The sequence below is a fragment of the Corvus kubaryi genome, unplaced genomic scaffold (assembly GCF_017639235.1).
Source record: "Corvus kubaryi isolate FWS band 111438036 unplaced genomic scaffold, C.kubaryi_AGA036_p1.0 68, whole genome shotgun sequence".
Classification (NCBI taxonomy): Eukaryota; Metazoa; Chordata; class Aves; order Passeriformes; family Corvidae; genus Corvus; species Corvus kubaryi.
The window spans coordinates 16,791,383-16,810,631 of NW_024582056.1; positions in this window are offsets into that span (position 1 = coordinate 16,791,383).

The window sequence follows — 19,249 nt, forward strand, 5'->3', positions numbered from 1 at the left end:
CTGGAAATGATAGGCAGGAACTAGAGGACACACTGAGAGTATTAAATGTACAGGAGATTCCTAGTATGATTTTGTATGTCAACTGGAAGAAGGAGATTATTCCAAGGGGAGGGTAAAAATGCAGCCACAAACATTCATTAAAAAAAATTAAAAAACTGATCATTTAGGGTGTAAGAGGTTGCTCAGAGTTAGCTGGAGGGTTTAATTACCCTGCATTTCTTGGATGAGTAAGTTTCTTGACTTCTTTTCAATGTGCTGACCAGAGGACATATGTAAGCTTCACTGTATTTAGTAAATACCTTAGGGTAGATGAATTCCAGGTGACATCCACATGGTTTCATGCAGCAAAACAGTGACATGTCATCGCCATCAAGTTATCATCACACAAATTGTCAACATGGCCATGTTATTCACTAGTGAGTGTGACACCTAAATGACATGGAGTGACATTTTGCTCCTTTTCCACGCCTATAAGTCCCAGAAGTGTGGCTCCTTCCTAACCTAGTTTTAAGTCCCATCGCTTCTTTTGTTTTGACACACAAGCATGACTCTTGCACACACACTACAGAGCAAGCAGTCCCTATTAACTATATCTCCAAATTTTATGAAGGCCTAACACAGAAGGAGCTGGACACCAAAGGATCCTGAACAGCAATAGGCCCTGCAGAGGTGGTCCAAATTTGGGCAATCTCTGATTAAAGCTTTAACCGTATTACATTATGCCATGTTCAACAGCTGAAGTGAATTTGAAGCTCCAAATGCATTAAGCTTTACGCTTAAGGAAGGAGCTAGAAATACTCCTGTACAATTCTCTCTGGGCTAGGGAGTCAGATGTGTCCATGCAGACCAGCAAAGAAAACGTCTCCCAGTCAGTCAGCAAGACAATGGGACATCCTCTATTTAACCATCTCAGTAAGAACTGTGCAAACTACGGGTGAGGATTGAAAGTCAGGTAAGTGCTCAGCTAGAGATTTGTTATCCTTAGATGAAAGGAAGTGACATTTGGTACACATTAGCTTAGAGAACAACAGCAAGAAACTGTTGTTAACCTTGCACAGGACTGGTATTTCAAGAACACGAGTTTTAGAGGTTTGCTTGTTGAATTTAGTCAGTCTCCACTTATGCTCATTACATATAGATGGTGCTTCATCTCCACATAAGGCTCCAGATTTCTCACATTTATGTGTGATATGCTCCATACCTTAGCACTTTGAAGTCCTGTACCCATTGATGTCTTTGCAGCTATGCGTAGACATACAATTTTAAGACTTCTTTTATATTTTCAAAAGCTCTCTGCACTAGGGGATCACATCTAGTTTATTATCCACTCGGCTACTAATTTCTTTGGTATCTGCGCTTTGCTTGCTGGAGATCAGGAGAGTCAACCAAAGATATAAATAAAAAACACAGTCTAGGCTTAAATTTATTTTCTTCATTCAGGTAGCAAGTTAAATATGTTGTACAGTAGATGAGGTTGTTGGACAAAGTAAACGTAAGTGTTTAAAAGAGAATATTTTAATGCTTGATCTGACATTAACTTCCAAAAGATGAAATACTTATTCACATAGCTATTCAATTTAACTTCACTAAAAAAATAGTTTCGATTCAGTTTCTTGCAATGATCATGCTGATTTTATGGTAACATCTGAAGGAAATAAGAAAAGTTAAAGCTCTGTTTCTTCCACTATGTAGACATACACTTCTATTATTATGCTTCAGCTTACCAAAAAGATATGTGGCTTATAAAAGGACATCTGTGATAAAAAGCCAGCATATACCTCTCAGTATTTCTGCTGTTAACTGCCCTGACCTTATGAATCTGCAAGGATGCTATAACTAAAAATCTGAGTGTTCTTCATGTAGGCACACAATCCAGCATGGAGATTGAAAGCATTATCTAGAGGGTCTTATAACTTTTATAAAAATCTGTGTGAGCAGTAAATATTCACAGCTAATAGAATGCCCTTAGAGCAGAAGATGCTAATGTTTCCTGGGAAACAGATCGAACTTGTTTATTATCCACACAGATACCTCTCTGCCTATGAAGAAAGTGCCTCCAAAGGAAAGCACAAATATAACACTGAAGAGTTTGAAATGCATTGTCTTAAGGTGTTTTCTTACTACTTTTGAACAGTATAATTTTGAAGCCATACATTCTAACCAAAATAGCTGATAACACAAGTTAATCCATGAGCTGATGGAAGTGTTTCATTACTCTTTCTTTGATAACTCTCAGTGCCTTGTTCTTACACTGACAATGTCTATTTTCTTTTACTTGTGGCTTTTTTATTATTTGGGTGCTTATTATTTTTTTCTTACTGTATTTCTTAAATAATTTGTGGTTTGCAATCTGATCTTTTTTGACATGCTCCTTAGGACCAGGTACAGTTTGTAATTGAGTGAGTGAGAAAAACAGAAGTGAAATGATGGTCCACTGGTAATTAAGTAAATAAAGGAGATGAGGTAATTAACAGGAAACTGATTCTATTCTTGTTTGGCATATATTTTATGCCATGAGAAAGAGGACTCTTTTTCTGTGTTTGCTGTTAGATGCAAATATCAGTGATCACTGCAGTCCAAATGCTGTGTAGCAAAGGGTTTGGAAAGAAGTGTGAGCTACCACTATGTGTTGTGCATTTCTGCTTCACATTTCAGGCAAGATATCCTGTTTGGTGATTTACATCAAAGTAATATTTGTTCCATTTACTATATCTAGAGTGATACAAAACCAGATATAAAAATAATAGATAACATATCTGATACCCTGTCTCTGAGCAAAGATCCACTAACCAAAAATCCCAACCCTTTTGCAGGATTTTTTGGATACCTTATTTCATCAGTCAGTGTTACCTCAGCAAATAATGTCTTTCAACAGCTAATGATGTAAGCAGGTGGGATTTCTTGCTGTGAGTCAGCTTCATATTCGTGCACTTGCACTTCATTAGCATTTTAGTACAGGTGAGGAGGGAAGTGACTCTCCCAGTTCCTGTACTTAGCCTTGGCCTGAGAGAGCACCAACTGGATCAAACTCCAGCCAAAAAAAGCATTCAGTCCATGGAGTAAAAGAATCCCTGAGGTAGGGATTTTGGGCATGTTCTGTAGAGCCTCTCCTCCTGCTCTGCACTGATTGCTAATGTAGACATGGCCTCAGAGTGCTCGGTGTTTCTACTTCGGTAAAATGCTGGTGAGTGTTTTGGTGGCCAAAATACATCACCTCTGACAGTATATGTTTCTTTAAAACAAAAGGTGTTGGGGCAACAGACCGTATTAATGGAGGGAAGTGTTGGCAGGATAATTGAAACAATTCAGTACCAGGGAACTGACTGCAGTGTGGAGGCTGGGGTCTTTTTGATTGACTCAGTTCCAATTTCTTACAGGATTTTAGCTTTTTCTATGTACTAAGCTAAGAACTAAGGTGTTTTAACTTTATCAAAAATGTATTTTAAAGTTATTATTCTGTTTCCAAATGAGAATATATTACCTTAAAATAAAAAAATACAAAAACTAAACCAACAAAACAACCAACGAATGAACAAAAACAATTTATCCTCTAAATCCATGGAAAAAACATCCACGATTTTGAAATACCAGAGTTTCTTACAGGAGTAGATTTCATTTTCAAGGAAGCTCTTTTCTTAAATTATTTCTGAACTGGCACAACTATACCAGATATGGCCAAGTACATGTTTCAGAACAAAACCATACACTCCAATTCCTTTCAATAGCTGCTGCCACCTTGCAACCCCTCTATCTGCTGTGAGCTGTTATTTCCCACGAAAAGGAGGCAGAAAATTAACTTGTACATCCAGATTTGTGGCAAATGCCCAAGAACCCTCACCTTTGCTCCCATTAGCTTGTTCTCCTGCCAAAAAATTCGACAGTGCTCTGCATTCACGAAGTTTTGTGCATTTGCGAAGAGTCAAAGAAAACAAATTTCCTTCTAGTGGTGCAGGCTCTGCCACTTCCAAGGAGGCACATTTCTGAGCAGGCAGAACAGCAAATATTCCCTTCCTTTCCTCAACTAATGCCCTGCCACCACCCACAACATTTGGACTCCTCCCAGGGTCGAAAATGACAGTTGTTTCTCTTCTCAACCTGAAAGATGTGGCATTAAAAACATTAACATGAAGGTGTGTGAATCTTGGAGAGCACAGAGCTTACCTGCCCTGCCAAGGCAGTGGAAAGATTTATAGTTTCTAATTTATTTGGGTTGCACCTCTTTTAATGTGGTAAAAATTATATTGCTTTTTAAAATCTTGCTACTGCTGTTCCCAGACAGGAATAAGCAGATGCTGCAACGTGATTTTTCAGGGTAGTCACACAGCAGTGTGCGCAGGGAATTTAGAGCTTGTACAACAGTTGGTTAGTTCTCATGATACAAAATCTCTGTGCAAGGCTTTGGACATTCTGGTAGAATATCTCAGGTCAGGAATGGGCTTTGCATTTGACACCAGTTATGGCCATTTGTCTGCAGACATTCTGGTTTTATTGGGCAGTCTTACCTCAGTTTCTGTGCAACTTCTCCGTCTTGCCACCCAGCAGACAGGTTAACATTTCCAGTAGAACAAAACCCTCCTGTGATTTCAGCTGGGACACTGAGAAAGAGAGGGATCCCCTCAAGGAAGCAAGGACCAGAGTGGGGGAAAGATGCTCAGAGTGGGGAAAGATCAGGGCAGTGGTGCTCAGCTGAAATGGTTCAGACAAAAGCAACACAAGAGAAACCAGAGAATGTTTTTCATCATTACACCTTGAGCGATGACAGCTGAGGCTTGATACCATGAATACATGAGAGGCAGTGGGATGATTTGAGGCCTGACTCAACCTCCTGGTCAGCAGGGGTGGAAGTGCTGGGGCTGACCTGCCGTGGCCATTTGGGTAACCCAAAGGCAATAATCTCATTTGAGTAATTTCAAGGTTTTCAACAGTTTCTTAATCTGTGGGTAGCCACCCTGCTGTGTCATGCTTTTTAGGGAGAGAGAAGCATCTTCTCCAGGAATGGCCTGCTTCCTTTTCTCCTGGCTTAGTTTCAGCAGCTCCTTTTCCTGCCTTTGCTGGGCATGGAGATAAAAAAGAATGATATATGTGTATATATATGTTTAAAGTTGCTGTTTATACTGGAGAGAAAGGAGAAGGTTGATATATTAGCAAAAAATTAAAGAACTTCCTGAAGGTCGTATTAAGACATGCTTCCTGACACCAGCTTCTGTTAGTGAATGGACTCTCAGACTGCTTTGGAATTCTGCCCATGTCTAAGAGCTTTCTCTTAACCCTTGGCTGGACTAGTTTTCAAAAGTCAAATTGCAGACAAAAAAAATCAGTTTGCCAACATTGTGCACAAAGCACACGTTACTACTAACTCTTGCTAAAGAGCAGCCAATCACAATGTCCTGTGACTCAGTTATTCATAAACTGGTCTAATTTTCCTGTGAAAACTATAAAGAAACTTTCTAATTGCTCATACACAAATGCTTTTTTGATCAGCTCAGCTCTATATTTGGAATGAGCTCTCATGAACCCGTTGGCAGTGAGTCCTTCTCATATTTATATTTTTCATTCTGTCTGAGTTTAGGGGAAACATGTGTCATTTATAAATTGGCTTATTATATCTTTGAGTTGAGCTCATATGGGGAGCACACTGATCTAAATTAGAGTCCTTCATTATTTTAAATTGTAGCCCTAACAGAGGAGCTAAATACACAATTATATACTCATAATAACATGACTCTGGCCGAAGGGCAGTGGGGAGGTGTAAGATGCTGAGTGAGCCAACTGGTCAAGCAACAACAGAAGTCCTTTGTACAGCCAGCCATTTTCCCCAGGGTGTCCTTGAAACCCAAAGAGCACTGTTTACATTAGAAAACCTTCCCACAGAGGAAGCCCAGGCTGGGTTTGAGCACTGGCTAGCCTTACGTGGGGGCTTCTCCCTCCCTTCACAGCTCTGGTGATACCTGGCAGCCCTGGCTTGGCTCTGAATATTGGACTGGCCTTTAGATGTCAGCTCCAGTCCATAATGCCCACCTATCCCTGTGCACAGGAAAATAGCTGACTGTGACAGTGCATTACTGATGGATTTCCATCACAGTATTATGCTGGGTCTCTGGGACTTCAGGTTAAAATTTATGATGTTTTTAATGAGATCTGGGATGCTTCTGCTCTGGGGAGCTGGAAGCTGAGCACAAGCAGACAAAAGCACTTGATGCTTACTAGACACCCTGAAGGATAGGTCCTGCTTGGAAAAGTCTCATGAACTGAGAGTTAAGCATTCACAGAAAAAGAGGAAAGATAGCAACAAGATGTAGGTCATGCTCTGGAAGAGCAGATTAGGGATGGATCATTTGCAAATGCCATCCAGCTGGCAGCCAGTCTTGCCCTCCTGGTAATGAAATACATTCAGCATTTGCTATCAGTATGAACACAGTTTAAGATTATGTATAGGCTGGACTTGCAAAGCATGACTTTTCCAAAGGCACAGAATTTTTTAGCTTGTCTTCCTCACACATTTAGAAGTATGATACACAGCCATCGATGCGTACTGCAGTGCAGGATAGGGTAAGATGTCTATCACATTAGTTATTGAGATAGGTAAAGAAATTCTTTATTCCAAAGCTCCATTTCATCAGGATTATGAGACATTTCTGATTTGTATCTCATAAGATACCTATACACATGCATTTATAGAATGTCCTTAAAATATATCTCATCAAAAAAGTTGATGAACCCAGCTCATGAAGTACTGCAAACCTCCACACTACTGCACATTTAATGAGGGACACAGCAGAACACGAGCTCAGATTTAACTTTGCTGTGCTTAAACTGCTTCTCAGTTAGAGCAATGCAAGGGGGATTAAAACAGGAGTCCAAATTGTTAGACTAATTGCCCACTGGAAGAGGAAGAAGGGGATTGCAACTTTCCCTCCTAATTTGTTTCTCCCTCTTCCTATCAGGCTGGACAACTTATCTACGTGAGTGCTTCTGCACCCCACAAAAGGATAACACAGCCTCCATGCACTGAGCTCCCTGTGAGAGATAATGTTCTCTGGGTCTGCTCCAGCCCCAGGGCATAGCCTGAAGCAAAGGATGTAGTGGTGTTTAATTTGCATGACCTACTCCTTTGCAACTAGAAAACCAGGCCAAAAATAATTGCCTCGGGGTCTTTCCATTGATTCTTGCTTGAAGGTGCTGTAAAAATACAATACAAGATATATATTCAAGCACCACTCACAGATCCAGTTCCGAATAGAGTGAAGAAGAGAGGAAAGGAAAGTGTCAAGAAAGTCAGGGCACCCACGATTACATGTGTATTCAAAGTATGAGTATTAAAAAAATAGGAAGAGGAGAGCTTAAGCTTGAGTAAAGCTCAGCTGCAATACACAGTAACCACATCATATTTCACACACAAATCCATGAGGAAATAGATCTTCTCCTCAAATTCCCTAGCTGGCACATTGTCAGAGGCCACTGTTTCCTTCACAGCTTCTTCTACATAAGAGTCTGTAACATCACCATTTTTCTCAGCAGTTACACACACTTATCTGATAAAGATTTCCCAGCGTTTATCTGGATACGTTGGGACGTTCTGACCTTGAACGAGAATGTTCTGCACTTCCTGTCAGCCAGAGGCTTTTTTTTAAGTGGGGTGAAAGGAATGCATGCTGTGGGAAAGCAGGCACTTCGGGAGTCGGTTATTCCTCCCTGCCATGAGGTAAGACCAAGGAGACCTTGTGCAAGAGCGGGGACCTGCGGGAGGTTCGGTGCCAGAGCACGGCTCAGTCTCACGCCGGGGAGAAGGGGTTAGTGCCTCATTTGGCAGTCCCGCTGAGCTGCCCAGAGCCAGAGGGCAGGGATTCCCACCAACCCGAGTCACTTCAAAGGGATATGCTAAATATATGCAAAGGCTGTGAAATCAGATGCAATAGGGAAAGGGAAGGCTGGTTATCTGTGCACCTTCTAGAAGGCTGTGCTGTGCCGTGTCCTCAGGGGGGAAGAAAAAGGCTCCTCGGGACACCATGTGCACTGGGTCATGCTTGCTGTGTCCTTGCTTCTAAGAGGAGCCAGTTAGTCTTTTTTTTTTCCTTTAGCAGTAATATTAGGGCTAAAATCAAGAGAAAAGAAAGTCTGTTGGCTCAGATCAGGACGAATTAGTTGTCAGAGCTTTCTTGTCAAGATAGGGGGAAATAATTGTTGTGGACAATACAAGAATTCAATCATGCTTATGGATAGTAGGGGCCAGTATTATGTTTCCATGCATTTTATGCAAGGACATGGCACATTCTCGTGTTCATTATCAGTCAAAACTCTGATTCAATAAAAGATGAAAGAATTACATTAATCCACGTCCCCTGCTATTTTGGAGGACAGTTGACGTCTGATCGCAAAGTGCTCAGAGGTGCGTGGTGACCCTGCGCAGAGGAAATGGAGAAAACAGGTCTCCTGGTGCCCTGAGTGAAATAGTTATGCAAGAACCAGGCACAAACCACTTCATTATCTAGGGCAGGCACCATCCCCAGGGAAGGGAAAGGCAGGGAGCTGGAGGCCAGAAGGAGAGGTGTTGTCAGGGACTGGAGCGTGCAATGCAATGTGGCAGCAGAAGACAGCGACCAGAGAGGCTTCTTGTCAGGGAGGAGAGATGAGTAACTCTGTCCAGGTGACTCAGCTGAGGTGTGACCAGCAAAACTGCACTGAGGTCTGGGTACCCCTCTTCTAGAAAGCCAAGTCTGCTTTCTAGTTTCTGTCAAATGCCTGACCAGTGGGAGGTCAAGTGATGCCAGCAATGTTTTCTGAGCTGGGAAGACCGACTTGTCCAAGGTGGGAAAACCAACTTGAAGAAAATTAAGAGAGCTTGGGTAAGCTACAGGAAATTTCTGTGACAAGATTATTTGAAGGGTGGAGGTGAAAAAGGGAGATAAGTCATCTAAGGCAGAGCAAGCACTATATTACGTATTTGTACAGCACTTAAAGAGTGATCAGACATTTTATAGAACAAATAAAAATCCATGGTCTGAGACCCTTATGCTCTAGTCAGAGGCATAACAGGATGCACGACTGAAAGAGTGAAAGGCAAGAAAATGGAGATTGACAGATATAATAAGTAATACGCTGAAACTAAGACAGGACAAACTTAAATTGAAATTAAAATTCAAATAAATCATTAGGGCCATTGCAAAACCATCCAAGAAAACTGCTTAAATATTCCATTTATCACACCTGAGCAAAGTGTCATGTATAGTATCACCTGCAAAATGTGTGAAATTATTTCTCCCTGGAGGAATTCACAAACTGTTTCACACAGGAGAAGGAACAGAGATGGGGTCTCAGCAAGGGGAATACAGAAACAATGCAAACAGCAGAGCACTGGACACAAGCATTGGTCTCGATGGACATTGTCTCATTTGCCCACAGAAAATGCAGAACAACCACTGTCACATGAAGACCCATTACACCAGTGATATGTCACTCAACTGGGGTTCTCATAAATACCAAGAGTGTTTCTGGAAGCTCGCTCTGTTGTGTCAAGCATAAAGGCTGGGCCTGTATCCTGATTTCCAGAGAGATTTGGGCTTGATCCTTTGTCTTCTTGCTTCCCAGTAAATCATCTAATACCATGAAACCTGTAATACGATTGTGTGTCCCAACACTACCATCACACTTACTTTATAGCTGTTCAAAAGACAACCTAGGATGCAAAATAGCTGTTCTTTAGTAACATTTTTCTCTAATATTGAAATATTGGATGCACACAGGACCATCTTATAGGAATTTTATGCCAGGAAGTCCACTGGTGTAATTGCTAATTACACAAGACCTAGATTGGGATCAGCTCTCAGGGCAACTTTATTGATTTCCTCATTCTATTTCTGATTTCTTACACTCATTCCTCACTGACTTAGCAGCAGTGAAAGTAATGATCAATGTTAATGCCTAGAAAAGTTGAGGCAGAGAGAGAAAAAGACTTCCCTCACATTCAGCACAGCAAAATACCCCTGGGAGTAAACTGGTCAACATCTTCATCACTAGGTGAAGTAACGATGTTTGCAACATATGCCATCTTTCAAAAAAATTTTCATTGTTCTGCTTTATAAGTCATATTCCACAAGTAAACACATTTGTCAAGAAATTGGTGCATCATTCACAATTTTGTTTCCCTACAGAAACTTCCTTAGGACTCTAGGAGCTGATGTTCCAGAACTGACAGAATGGTCCCAGTAGCATAGAAAGTTTTTTCCAGTGTGGCTGAGCCTGAACACACTCACTTTTGAACAGATAGGATAAACAGAACAGATAAAGCTTGCCATCTAGAGGAACTGTACAAAAATCCAATTTTCTTTCTTCTGAATCTGTTCTTGCAGTTACACAAGAGCAAGTGACATATTTTAGTATTGATCATAACTTGCCAACTACCAAAGAGATTGGAACAAGATGATAGGGAGACTTGCCTTCAATTTTTTTTTTTTTTGCCATCCAATTTCTCCCTCCTTTTGCACCCAGTATAAAGATCCCTGCTCCATCTTGCTCTCACAACAATTCCATGGTGATATGCCCTTCCTACTGCTTTCTGTGCAATAATCAGAAGGGACAGCAGAAGGGAGAATCCCTGCCCTGACATTTTGGTGAGGTGGAGTCTGGAGAATAGGTGAGGAAAATGCCTCAAGGGATTGAAATATCAGTCCAGGACATCATTCTCTGCTCACCACAGACAGTCAGTCTTTAGACCATGAAGAAGGTCACAGGGACAGAAAAGGATCCAGGCCACAATCTGGCCTGAAAAATGCAGTTGATAAAGCAAGGGTAGGATGGTACAGCTGTGTCCTGCTAAAATCTCAGAGGTACATTGCAGTCCCTGGGCAGGAGATGCCTCTTGGTGGGAGTCACAGAGCATCCACGTGAGACTTGCTTGGTAAAGTTGATGGGATTCCCAACCCTGCGTGTGGATTGGAGTGGAAAGAAGGTGACCATGGTGGGCAGGCATGAATGCATCCAGGCAGCAAGGCCAAGGAAAATCAGGTCTCCTGCTCCTACTCCTGGCTGTGTGCAATCCAGTCGAGGCTGCTGTGCTACTCACCCAGGCCAAACACACAAAGTGACTCCCAGCTACTTTCTCTTGCATAAGAGTGTGTTACGTAAGCACCAGCCGTGGTGCAATTATTTGTCTGGATGCAGCACTGGGCACAAGGTCAGTGACAGTTTGTTAAATTGCCTCAATTTCAGACCTTAGCTTCTGCCTCGAGTGCAGATGCTTCAATGAGATTATGAGAAGAGTGAGTACCACTCTCATTTCACTGGATGGAAAGGAATACGTTCTTCCAGCTTCAGGCACAGCAAAAACAGTAAACAGAGCTTCACATGAATTTCCATTACATTTGGTAGGGAGAACTTAATATGATTAAGCAAATGGCCCTGTCGTGCTTCTTTTGAAATCAAAAGTTCTGCAGTTTACAGAAATCAAGAATAGAAAAACGTTCACTGTGCTTTTGCCTTTTCACACTCACACTGATATCAGAAGAGTCACGTCGATGGGAGTCAGTGAGATGCTGCCAACTTACACCAGGGGCGGGCGCGACTGATCGTGAGCTGTCATCCCTCAGGCTCATTATGAACTCATCACTTCAAGGATTCTTCTGAGTTCACTTTCAGGGATCAGTGTGGTTAATCCTCCAAACCTAATTTTTAGCCTTGCAATGACATACCTCAGTACCTATGTTTAACTTCTGAATTACGACTCCTTTGGGCTGGGAAACTGATAACAATTAGATGAGTCGTCCCCACATCAGTGCCGGCCTCATATTTCACCTACTCTGCTGTACCCTATTGTTTAATCATACCTCACTCTTCTTAATGAGACCCATTTATCCTTCTTTCAAGTTTCATACTATTTCCTGCTTTACTGACTTTTGTGATGAAAGCAACAGAAACACTGCTAATTGATGCCTTTCAGGTGACATTAGCCCTTGCAACAGCATCAGTCAGTGGTGGTAAACATCTGTCTGACAAGAATTTTCCTTTTTATATTCCATTTTGGAAATTTTAAGAATAGCTAAAGCTCTGCTGATAAAGGATGAGCAATACACAGCCTTCATCTGAGAAATTACAAGCACAGGGAGCATGGTAACAGAAGTCTCTCAGATCTCTGGTGGCATGGTGGTGATTATAAGATCTAGTTAAGCAGTCTGACAAAACCCTTTCATCAAGGGCTGCCCTTTGCACATTAAGTTACGTGAGCATAAGCCTGTGAACACAGTGCCCATAATAATCTGTGTGCACAGCTGGGTCAGACTATGTCAGCCCAGGGACAACAAGAGCCTCCAAGTTCAGATATTAGTTGAAAAATAGTCACCTTGGTCTTTGGCCCACATCAGTTACCTGGCAGAAAGTGAAACTCAGGGAGAAAAGCAGCAGAACTGACTGACTGAGCTGTCCAGGCTTGTGCAGAAGCAGGCAGATCACTTTGGTCCTTAATCAAAGTAGTTATTGCTGTTTTCTGTGCCAGATGGAGAATGATCCCGATTGTCACACAGAGCGAGCTGTGTGTTTTCAAGAGCAACTGTCCCTAGGTTCAGGCCTTGAGGGCACTGATGTGCCTCAGTTGCCCTGAGCAGTCTCCCAGGACCACCCTCTATCCCTGCTCAGCCTGAGACCTGTCTCAGCTCCGTCTGGGCACTGCGTTCAGCACTCCCCTCTGCTGCAACAGGCTGGGGCTGAAGAATGCTGGAATTAGGGACCCTTTTTGATCCCTTTGTCACCTGCCAGGTGTTGTGCTGGTATATTTGGTGCTGGCCTAGGGCTGAGGGAAATATTTGATAACCTCTCAAGGACTCCTCTCCCTCCATTTTGCTGCTCTTTTCTAATACACCAGGATGATGTTCATCCTTGAGATCAATTGCACATCACTGCAAATACTTTTGGGAATATTCCAAGTGATGTGCTGGAAAAGCCCAACTTTGTGCAACTCCTCTGTGGTTCAGCTGGATAATATGCATATGAGGATATCCCATCAAAGGGAAGAAGAGCCCATAAAAGCAAGAAATGCTGACTGACTTAATAACAACCTCTGCCTGGTAATAAAAGACTTGGCTGCAAGGGTTTTCAGATTCACAAACCTCAGCTGCTATGTTTGCAATGTTAGCCTAATACAACAGAAAAAAAAAAAAAAGAAACAAAAAATTGGGAATTATTTTGAGCTTTGCCATCTCAGCAGACAAAGAATTTTGGTTTTAACAGCTTCTCAACTTCTTCAATATAAAAACATCCTACTGATTCTGGTTCTTCATCACCTTGGAATTCATGTAGGTTATTCATCACCTAAGCATGGGGATTTCAGAATGATACTCGAGGGAGGGTTCTCTGCTCCCATGTGATTATGGTTTTTATCCACGTGTTGCACTGGCATGCCAGGTGCCAGGGAAAGAAAAACGAGGTTGCTCAGCAGTTCAGCCCTTACTTTGTTCCCGTGCCTGCCTGAAAAATCTCATTGACCTATTCTGCCTGATTCACACTTTTTGTACTGTATATGCTAAAGAGAGAAGCACAAAGATACAATGCTGAACAGCTATCAACTTCCTCTTACCTTCTGGCAGAGAAACAGCTGATTAACTGCTTTCAGTTGTGGTTCATTTGGTAAATTAGGTAGGGGTATATTTTTGTCTGAAGTTTCAGAAGTACTTGGTCTGAACGGATATTTGATTGTTGCACTGTTCAATCAACCCAATTTTTATTGAGTGTTCAGCTCATACTTATAGAGAATCAAATTTGTTAAGTATCCAAAACTGGGCATACAGAAATGGAACCGCCTCAGTTGCACAGCAACTTTCTGAATATTGTGGAGATCCATTTAGAACATATTGAGTGAAGCAAATATGATTACCGCCAATCTTAGAGAGGAAATGTGAGTTTACTCAGCAGAGAGGAGTTTAGTTCTCTCTTGACTTCAGTCAGATCAAGATTTCAACCACATTCCAGTTTTGCAAAGAATGTACTAAACACTCCCTCTCTCCCTATCCTTGAAAATAAACCCCCAAACTTGTCCTTGATTAAGTTGAGAAGAGAATCAGCCAGTAATTCAGTGCTGATAGACTTATACCATGAACTCAGTGTAAGGTTTTATTTAAAACTAAATTCAGAGCCAGTCTCCAAGGAGCAAAAATGGATCTATCACAGCCAAGTCTCTAAACTGATAATAATGTAACTTTTTTGACCCAACTTGCCAGGGAAATGGTGCCTGCATGAATTGTGTGGCCTTTCTCACTCATTCACCAAAAGGGCAGATGGGAGAATGCTGTCCAGCCCTGTAGGTCAGGCAGTGATTTTTTGAGTTCTCTGGTTTAAATTCTCCAACATTCAGCACAGGATATTTGAGTTCATGCATCATACTTCTCACTGGAGAGGAAGGTTTGAGGATTGCAGCACATGATGTATGAAGAGAAGCTGAGGGAGTGGGTTTCTTCAGCCTAGAGAAGAGAAAGCAAAGGGCAGGGTGTACAACTACCTATGGGCCGGGGGTAGAGGCAAGACCAGTCTTCACAAAGATGCACAGTGAAAGGGTAAGAAGCAACAGCCAGAAGTGGGATTTCAATCTAAAGAAAGATTTCTTCATCAGAGGGTGGAAAAGCACAGGAAGAGATTGCCCAGAAACATTGCTGGACATACTCGAAACTCAATTGGATACAACCCTGTGAGACCTGATCTAGCCCTGAAGCTTGAAGCAGTATTTTGCACTATAGGGAACCTTCAGAAGCCCCTTCAAACACAGTTACCCTGACATTGACAATTTGATTACCAAGAGACTAACAAGAAATTAATGAATGCTAGTAGCACTCAAACCAAAATTTCACATGAATGAATTCACGTAAAGCCCATCATACAACTTTTTAAAAATTTATTAAGTTGATGTTGCGCTGCAATATTTTGGCTGATTAGATGAGAAAACGACTGACTTATAATGAAAAAGGAATCACACTGAAATACACAGATTTCTAATCTCATGGTGTCTTCACCCAGCTTTAATTTTAGACAGAAATGAGAAATAGCTGAAAGATGCAGGGAAGAGCTCATTTTTAAGGCAGCATTTCCCCATTCTCAAGTCCATTCATGAATGTGTAGCTGCATTTCCAGATGGATTACTGGGCTCATGGCTCCTATTGCCCCAAGGGCACCAAGGGCTCTTGTTCTACTTACAGCCTCTTAAAAGGCTTCATATCCTCTGCCATTCATGTTCACACATCCTCTTCCTGTCAGCTGCAGTTATTTCCTCCACAGAAAATCCAGGTTAAGAAAGGCTAAGTGTATGTCACAATAATGCCAGCATAAAGAGGTCAAAAATCATGATGTTTCTGAACCAGTACGTCTTGCTATAGCTAGAAAGCTTTTCAGCTTTTCATTGCAGGATTAAGGTCAGAAATTTCCTCTTTCTGAGAAAGAGTGTGTCTCTTCATGAAGCCTTCCCTTACAATTTTAAGGTTTACTTTGTCATGTAACTGCATTGATTAGAAACTTTATCTCCATGCCCATATCCAGCATGAATATCTTTGTCAAGAATAAGCTGATAACATCACTATTTCAGTGACTTCTATCCATGATCTGGTAGTTAGGGTGCTGTAATAACAAGAACTGGTAAGATGAACTGTTATTTGGGTGTTCAAAACCCAAGAAATTTATTTATATTAATGCATTCTAGAAGGCTTAGATGGTGTTATTTAGTTCCATTATGCACTTTAATACTTATTTTCATACTCTTTTTAAACTTAATCTTTTTCCTACAGAAAAAGCTGTAGAAAGTCAAAGTATGCCATTTTCATTTAAAAAAATTCCATTATTTTGTTGTGTTCTGGCAATTTCCATCTGATACCACTTTGCCTCTCAATCTCTACCTGTTCCTTCTGGCATAAAGCTTATCACCAGAGACCTCAGGAAAATAAGAATACATACTTAAAGTAAATGTCCTAATGTTGGAACCCTGGGTTCTGAGAATTTCAGCCTTTCGGTGCTGAGAGGCAGTGATCCTCAGAAACACACGGAACTCGATCCAAAACCCTGGGAAAAGCTTCCTAAATTGTGTGATAACACTGACGTTGTTGCTGTGTAATTAAAAGTTATGTCACTGGATGAAATATGTAGAAATGTAGAAAATTAGATTTAGAAGATATAGGTAATAAGAGGTTACAATATGGAGGATTTTGGGTGTGGATTTATGTCTTCTTCTTTCTCCTTCTTCACAAATCAATGTTCTGTCATTGGGTTAAAAGTTCTGCACTGCAGAACTTGAAAAGTTAGTAACTGGATTGTAAGTAAAAACATATCTCCTAATTGGTTAGTTTAGACTTTAAAAAGCTTGGAAAATTAAAGCTCATGGCCATTTTTTCCACCCTGACAAACTTGGAGGCACACTGTGCAGCTGTATTACTGATAAGATGTAATAAACAACTAAGTCCGAAAAAGAATTCTCGATCTCCTGCGTCTCAATTCAAACTCTGAGTAAAAGAACTCGAGATACAGAAGAAAAGAAGAAGAAAAGTAATATCCTAATTTGGGCAGTTTCTGAGACAGATGTGTGTGTATGTTAAGGGATTTCTCTTCCAGCAAGCATTCCTCTCTAGCCGTAACGTGATGCCTGACTGTATGCTTCTCCTCCCAAGTGCTGAATCCCTCCCAGTTTTCTCCTCTTTGACAAGTGTCATGGCCATTTTTCCAATTGGCTGGTTGTGTAATATCACCATTCAGCTAACTTGTAGTCTCTCAATTCTGAAAGCTGTGTCTTGTTCAGGCATTTTCAAAGCTCAACTCCTCTTATTAAATGGAAATTATAATTTAAACAGATATTTTGCCCATCAGTATTTTGGGGCCGATAGATGAAATTAGAAGAAATACAACACAGGTTATAATGACCCTCCCAATCTAAACATTCTTTGAAGCAGAATATTGATTTAATATAAGTGCAGATAAATACACTAATACAAATACCTGACAATCTCATTTAGATCACATATAGCTTCTTAAATACATGATTGATGGTTTGTATTGTCTTTGCACTTAACAAAAAGGGCTAGTAGGAATCCACTTACATTTTCCCTGTTTCATGCAGGTCCCTACTCCACACAGTTCTCAGTCTTGCTTGACTGATTTAACCAATTGTTTCAAATTACCCACTCAATGAAACCTCAGATTTTCTCTTCCTCAACCTAGTCTTCACTTTGCACATAAATAGCTCCAAATTACCACACTGTGCCAGGGGGAACGGCAAGGGAGACTAAATGAATACCAAGTGACTCCATGATGCCAGTAGGAGACATAAAATAGTGTAAGAACTTGACAAAGTCCTTCCCTCAGAAAATAACATGCACAACTATTTAATGAAAAGTCCTTCGAGGCTGGTAACCTAAATTAGCAATGACTGTTGGCTTTTAATTGTTCTAAAAGTCTCTGGCCACAATATACAATTCCGTGCTACAGCACAGGGCAGCAGTGGCAGCATTCAGTGTTCCTGGGCCGCTGTGCTCTCTTTCTCCCCCCCTCGCTCTCTCTCTCTCTCTCTCCCCCGTCTTCTTTTCTAACTGACCAGACATTTCTGAGGAACACTCTCTGACAGATAAAGCAACTCAGACAAGAACCTTCTCTTTTCAAGTGTATTAAATCATTACATTGAGCTTTGGATAGCAAGTTAAACACAGAAAACTTACATTTTTACAATCATAGAGCCATTTAGGCTGGAAAACGCCCTTAAGATCATCGAGTCCAACAGTTAACCCAGCACATCCCAGTCCACCACTAAACCATGTCCCTCAGCACCACATCTGCATGTCTTTTAAATACCTCCAGGGATGGTGACTCAGCCACTTCCCTGGACAGCCTATTCCAGTTCTTGACAACCCTTTCCATGAAGAAATTTTTCCTAATATCCAGCATAAAACTCTCGTGGCACAACTTGAGACCATTTCCTCTTATTCCTTGAAGCAGAATAAAAACAAACATTTGACACAAGAAAAATTTAATTTCATTTCAGTATTAAAGGGTTTGCTGGGAGAAACTTTGACAGAAAATACAAAGGCTCCGAGGATAAGAAATAATTGAAAGCATTTGGCTAAAGCAGTGAAATTACAAATATTTAATACATGACTCACGGGAATTACATACATGAATGATGGATACCAAGAGGCTCTTCTCCATTTGTAGAATGGGTTCAGCAGTGCAGGACCTTCTGTAGTCTTCTACTCTTCTGTAGCTTCTGGAAATAATAACTCACAAACTTTTCAACAGATTTATCTGATTCATCTACCATAAGTACCAGGAAACAACAGACTTGATATTAGATCACTGCTGGCTTTTCAAACAAAGCCTCACAGAAAACACAGCCCTTTCAGAAATCAAAATCTGATTTCACTTCTAGACTGAGGAATCATCTCTGCATTAACAATCCTGGCCAGAGTGCTTTAATTCAGATGGGACCCTTACTTCTGAAAGCCAGCAAAAAAGCATGAAAGGGGCTCAAATATGGAATATACTGGTTATCTAGGAGAAGCTGATGTTGAGTTCCAGATCTGAAGTGTGTTGACAAGTTTTGGTTGAAAGTTTGGAATAGATTGGCTCACAGAAAAAAATTGGTTCAACATAGAAATGCACCTAGTTATAGGCTATACATGAGACATGCAAGGGAAGAGGCTCTATATTTGATATCAGTGTCATTTCAAATTTGCTATGAAACTGCTGTACTAAATCAAATTCCCTGATCTCTCACATTTTTTCTTACTTGGTGGATATTTAAGAAATGCTTCAGCAATTTTGAGTGGCAAATGCTACAAGATGGGTTTTTTTGTTTGTTTGTTCCCTTTCCCCATCCTACCTTTGCAATGGTCTGTTCCCCAACAACACAATTCTTGAATATCAGCCTTACAGGAAAACTTCACAGCACCAGCAGAAAAATGACTAATGCTTTCTGTAACACGTATTTCTGGGATTATTAAGGAGATTTCTGATGGAGGACCGTGGCAGTGATGCTCAAAGATGCCCCATCTCAAACTTCTCTAATATCTCTCCCTGTTCGTAGCCCTGAGCAAGTCACTTCACTCCTCGTGCAGCAAATCTGCCTGTCTTCTTTTCCACCCAGAACCACCACCACACTGAGTAACCAGCAAAGCAAGCTGGTTGGCACAAAAGGGAGGGAAGAGAAGCCTCTTAAATGGTGCTTTGCTTAAGAGGCACCTCTCTGTCAATGACTTACTCTGAGTTCTCAGAATCTGATTTATGGGCCTGAGGATACTTACGT